Below are 6,656 nucleotides of genomic sequence, written 5' to 3'. Positions count from 1 at the left end.
ACTGCGCCCAGCCCACTTTTTAAAAGAAATTATATAGGAGACTAAAATTGAATAAAGAAACAAACCTTTACTCAGATTGAGATATTAGTTAAACTTAAAGGCCTGAAACAAGGAAAATGGGGTTTGCTTTTTTCTGGTTGTGCAGAGTGTATGAATAAAAAGAACTCACAAAGTTGAAGTGAAAGACTGATTAAAAGCAATTCGTCATCCAAATATCTTCTCAGTGTTAAGCAAGCACATGAAGTTAGCTATAGCTCGACCCTTAACAGCTAATCAGGTAAACTCTTCAACTCAGTTTTGAACATAACATAGTACACCACAGACTTTTTGTTTTTGTCCTCAGAGCTAAAGAGAAACAATGGCTATATGGCATACTATGAGGATTAATTTTATATGTCTACTTGACTGGGCCATAGGGTGCCCAATATATGGTCAAACATTATTTTAGGTGTTTCTGTGAGAGTGTTTTGGATAATTTCAACATTTAAATTGGTATACTGAGTAAAGCAGATGATACTCCCTATTGTGAGTAGGACTCATCCACTGAGTTAAAGGCCTGAATAGAACAAAAAGATTGACCCTCCCCCAGCTAAGAGCGAACCCTTCCTGCCTGATGGCCTTCAAAATGGGACATCAGCTCTTTTTCCTGCCTTTGGACTCAAACCATTGGCTCTTCCTGGGTCTTGAGCCTGCTGGCCTTTGGACTGGAGCTACACCATCAGCTCTCTTGATTTTCAGGCCTTCAAACTTAGACTCAAACTACATTATTGGCTCCCCTGGGTCTCCCAGATCCCAGAAGATCTTTGGAATTGCCAGCCTTCATAATTGCTGAGGCAGTTCCTTTTTTTGAGATGGGATCTTCCTCTGTCACCCACACTGGAGTGTAGTGGTACAATCATGGCTTACTGCAACCTCAAACACCTGGGCATAAGTGATGCTCCTGACTCAGACTCCTGAGTAGCAGGGACCTGAGTAGCAGATGGCACATGCCACCATGCCCAGCTAATTTTTTAAAAATTTTTTGTAGATACAAGGTCTCACTTTGTTGCCCAGGCTGGTCTTGAACTGCTGGGCTCAAGCGATCCTTCCGCCTCAGCCTCCCAAGGCGCTGGGATTATAGGCATGAGCCACTGTGCCCAGCCAAAAATCAGAAGATAATTGAGTGGCATCTTAAAGTGCTGAAAGAAAAAATACTGACAACCCAGAATCTATACCCAGTGAAATTATCCTTCAAAATTGAAGATGAAATAAACATGGTTTCAGAAGAAAAAAAAAAAAGAAATCATTTATTGTCAGAAGAACTACACTATTAAGAAACACACCAGGCAATTTTTCAGGATGAAGGAAAATGATCCTTGGTGGCTACAGAGAAATGTAGGGTAGAATAAGGAGTAAAGAAAGGGTAAATAGAAATTAATACTGACAGTTAATTTTAAAAAATCCTATACAATTTATATGAAAAAGTAAAACATATCAATAGTACAAGGGCAAGAAATGGTAAATGGAGTTATGCTATCATAAGTGTTTTATTTAGGGAGTATCACAAAAGTATTAAAGTAGAATGTAATAGGCCAGGCGCAGTGGCTCACCCCTGTAATCCGAGTACCTTGGGAGGCTAAGGAGGGCGGATCGCTTGAGGTCAAGAGTTCGAGATCAGCCTGGCCAACATGGTGAAACCCCACCTCTACTAAAAATACAAAAATTAGCCAGGTGTGGTGGCACACGTCTGTAATCCCAGCTACTTGGGAGGCTGAAGCATGAGAATAGCTTGCACGTGGGAGGCGGAGGTTGCAGTGAGCCGAGATCGTGCCACTGCACTCCAGCCTGGGCGACAGACCGAGACTCTCAAAAAAAAAAAAAAAAAAGTAGCATTTAATAAATCAAATATGCATTATGTAATCACAAAATCCAGCTAACAACTAAACAATAATTAAACAATAATTAACAACTAAACAATAATTTAAAAGATATTAAAAACTTAATATGGAAGAAAAATGAAATAAAAAACTTTATTAATCCAAGGCCGGGCGCAGTGGCTCATGCCTGTAATCCCAGCACTTGGGGAGGCCAAGGCGGGTGGACCACTTGAGGCCAGGAGTACCAGACCAGCCTGGCCAACATGATGAAACCCTGTCTCTACTGAATATACCTGGGCAAAGTAGAGCATGCCTGGCCGGGCGCAGTGGCTCACGCCTGTAATCCCAGCACTTTGGGAGGCCGAGACGGGTGGATCAGGAGGTCAGGAGATCGAGACCATCCTGGCCAACATGGTGAAACCCTGTCTCTACTAAAAATACAAGAATTAACTGCGTGTGGTGGCACATGCCTGTAATTCTAGCTACTCTGGAAGCTGAGGCAGGAGAATTGCTTGAACCAGGGAATCAGGTTGCAGTGAACCGAGATCGTGCCACTGCTTTGCAATCTGACGACAGAGCGAGATTCTGTCTCAAAAAATAAAAAATAAAAAAGAGTAGAGCATGCCTGTAATCTGAGCTACTCGGGAGGCTGAGACACGAGAATCACTTGAACCCAGGGAGGTGGCGGTGCAGTGAGCAGCGATCGCACCACTGCATTCCAGCCTGGGCGACAGAGTGAGACTCCCTCTCAAAAAACAAACAAACAAAAGCTTTATTAATCCAAATTAAAATGGTAGAGTAGTAGTAAAGGAACAGAGAATAGATGGGAAAAACAATAAATAACATGATAAACCCGACAATTTCAATAATTACTTTAAAGATAGATGGTATTGTAACTGCCCAGTGGGTTCACCTTGCCCGCTGCCTAGACAGAGATGATTTCTCAAGACAGGGGAATTGCAATAGAGAGATAAATTCACGCAGAGCTGGCTGTACGGGAGACCAGAGTTTTATTATTACTCAAATCAGTATCCACAAGCATTCCGCCTTCAGAGTTTTTAAGGACAACACGGGGGGTGGGAGGAAGCCAGTGAGCTGGGAGTGCTGATTGGTCAGAGATGAAATCATAGGGAATGGAAGCTATCTTCTTGAGCTGAGTCAATTCCTGGGTGGGGACTACAAGATCAGATGAGCCAGTTTATCAATCTATGTGGTGCCAGCTGACCCATCAAATGCAGGATCTGCAAAATATCTCAAGCACTGATCTTAGGAGCAGTTTAGGGAGGGTCAGAATCTTGTAGCCTCCAGCTGCAAGACTCCTAAACCATAATTTCTAATCTGTGGTTAGTATTAGTCCTACCAAGGCAAGAAGGAGGTCTGCTTTGGGAAAGGGCTGTCATCTTTGTTTTAAACTATAAACTATAAAGTAAGTTTCTCCCAAAGTTAGTTCAGCCTACACCCAGGAATGCACAAGGACAGTTTGGAGGTTAGAAACAAGATGAGTCAGGTAAGTTAGATATCTTTCACTGTCTCAGGCATAATTTTGCACAGGCGGTTTCAGTATAATCATTACAGTACAAGACAAGATTTAAAAAAAGAAAACTAATGCTAAGCATTTTTCAAGAAACATACTGTAGGCCGGGTGCAGTGGCTCACACCTGTAATCCCAGCACCTTGGGAGGCTGAGGCGGGCAGATCACGAGGTCAGGAGATCGAGACCATCCTGGCTAACATGGTGAAACCCTGTCTCTACTAAAAATACAAAAAAATTAGCCAGGCGTGGTGGTGGGCACCTGTAGTCCCAGCTACTCGGGAGGCTGAGGCAGGAGAATGGGTCAACCCAGGAGGCAGAGCTTGCAGTGAGCCAAGATCCTGTCATTGCACTCCAGCCTGGGTGACAGAGCGAGACTCTGTCTCAAATAAAAAAAAAAAGAAGGAAACATACTGTAGCCAGACGCCACCTATAGTCCCAGATACTTGGGAAGCTGAGGCAGAAGGATAGCTTGGGACCAGTTTGAGACCAGCCTGAGCAACATAGCAAGACCCTGTCTCCAAAATTTAAAAATGTTTAAAAACATATATATTTTATATATAAGAACACAGAAAGATGTTATTAAAAATAAAAAAAAATGACATTTGGGCAATGTGAATTTTACCCTAAAGAAAGCTGTATCCATGTGGAACTGTTACTGGGAATGGGTCCCAATCTAGACCCCAGGAGAGGGTTCTTGGACCTCACGCAAGAAAGAATTAGGGGCAAATTCATAAAGTGAAAGCAAGTTTATTGGGAAAGTAAAGGAATAAAGAATGGCTATTCCATAGGTAGAGTCACAGTATGGGCTGCTTAACTGAGTATACTTATAGTTATTTCTTGATTATATGCTAAACAAGGGGTGGATTATTCATCAGTTTTCTGGAAAAGGGGCAGGCATTTCTCGGAACTGAGGGTTCCTTCTTTTTTTAGATTGTATAGGGTAACTTCCTGATGTTGCCATGGTATTTATAAACTGTCATGGCACTAGTAGGAGAGTCTTTTAGCATGCTAATGCATTATAATTAGTGTATAATGAGCACTGAGGACAACCAGAGGTCACCTTTGTCACCATCTTGGTTTTGGTAGGTTTGGGCTGTCTTCTTTATCACATTCTGTTTCATCAGCAGGGTCTTTGTGATCTGTATCTTGTGCTGACCTCCTATCTCATCCTGTGACTAAGAATGCCTAAGCTCCTGGGAATGCATCCAGTAGTTCTGAGCCTTACTTTATCCAGCCCCTATTCAAGATGGAGTTGCTCTGGTTCTAATGCCTCAGACAGAACCTCCTAATTGTCACAATATTACCAGTAGCAGCAGGCAGCTATTTATTCACACTCAAATTTCACCTTAAAAAGAATGGCTTCAAAATTGACTTCCCCCATGGGAAATACTGCAGGACTTAACACAGGATTGTTTTTCTCTTCGTTTCTCTAGCATTTCTTTCTTTTTTTTTTTTCCTAGATGGAGTTTCTCTCTTTTTGCCCAGGCTGGGGTGCAATGGCGCAATGTCAGCTCACCACAACCTCTGCCTCCCGGGTTCAAGCGATTCTCCTGCCTCAGCCTCCCGAGTAGCTGGGATTACAGGCATGCGCCACCACACCCGGCTAATTTTGTATTTTTAGTAGAGACAGTGTTTCTCCACGTTGCGACCTCAGGTGACCCGCCCACCTCGGCCTCCCAAAGTGCTGGGATTACAGGCGTGAGCCGCTGCACCCGGCCTACCATGTCTTTTTGGGACAGGGTCTCGCTGTGTTGCCCAGGCTGGTTTCTAACTCCTGGGCTCAAGCGATCTACTGGTCTCAGCCTCCCGAAGTGATGGGATTACAGGAGTGAGCCACTGCACCAGGCCCATTTCTCTACCATTTCTGATCTCTCTCTCTAGAAACACTTGGATAACTGCACAGCTCCTTTCATAAGAAATATATTTTAGGGCCGGGTGTGGTGGCTTATGCCTGTAATCCCAGCACTTTGGGAGGCCGAGGCAGGTGGATCAACCGAGGTCAGGAGTTCAAGACCAGCCTGGCCAAGATGGTGAAACCCCATCTCCACTAAAAATACAAAAAATTAGTCGGGAGTGGTGGGGCATGCCTGTAATCCCAGCTACTCAGGAGGCTGAGGCAGGAGAATCACTGGAACCCAGGAGGCGGAGGTTGCAGTGACCCAACATCGTGCCATTGCATGCCAGTCTGAGCAACAAGAGTGAAACTTTGTCTCAAAAAACAAATAAACAAACAAACAAACAAACAAAAAATCATTGTTATTCCTCAGAGTAAGAGCAAAGATCATCCCCTGCAGAAGCTTAGGAACTATGCACAGAACTTTACAGAACAGGGGCGATGCTTTAACTGAAGGCTGACTACTGACCACAGAATGGAATTCTGAGAGGGCTCAAGGAATAAAAGGAAACTAGGCAGGGAAAGGGAAGGTGCCCATCTGAAGCAAACTTCAGCTGCCATCAGGATATCTTGTGGTGGTCACAAGTTGTAGGCTCTGTTTTTGGAAGGTTTGGGTATAGCGCAGGATTCCATTGTCTACTTGGCTACACCTCTGCCTGAGGTACACTGTTGCCAGAAAAGAGGGTCCCAATCCAGACCCCAAGAGCAGGTTACTGGATCTTGTACAGGAAATAATTCAAGGGGAATCACACAGCACAGAGAAAAAGCAAGTTCATACAATGTTACTGAGTAGGTTATCCCCAGAAAGCAGGAGGAGGAACACTCCATCCTTGTTAATGTCTCTATTTATAAGAAACTTATGAGAAGCTATAATTAAACTTGGAACATGCAGATGTGCTCACTAAAGGTAGGGGCTATTGGTGTTATAGATGACCATTAATCTTTCAACCTAAGCCTGCTCATTAACAGCATCTTTAATAAAGTGGGCTACACTCTTAGGACATCTGGACATTCTGCAGGATTGGTGGGAGATGTTCTGTATGGCCACAAATATTCTGTAATTATAATTGGTGGTCAGCTTGGGATGTGGCTATTTTCAGACCACAAGCATTAACCTTACAGAGTGCCTAGCTACTCATTTCAAGGTGGAGTCACTCTGGCCATGTTTTACCAAACCAGAGGTCTGGTAAGGAGAGATTCCTCTAACACCATGAGGTCAACGTCACTCAAGTTCCTGGCCAGCTGAACTCTGAAAGTGAGGAGTCCCAAATTGAGGATCAAGTTCCTCCAGAAATCATTGCTATGGGTGGCAAAGCAGTAGATTCCCTGAAGCCAATCTCCCACATTGTCTGGAATTTTGGGAGCTTCATTT

Source organism: Pongo pygmaeus, chromosome 15 (genome assembly GCF_028885625.2).
Source record: "Pongo pygmaeus isolate AG05252 chromosome 15, NHGRI_mPonPyg2-v2.0_pri, whole genome shotgun sequence".
NCBI lineage: Eukaryota > Metazoa > Chordata > Mammalia > Primates > Hominidae > Pongo > Pongo pygmaeus.
This window is presented reverse-complemented; position numbering follows the sequence as displayed.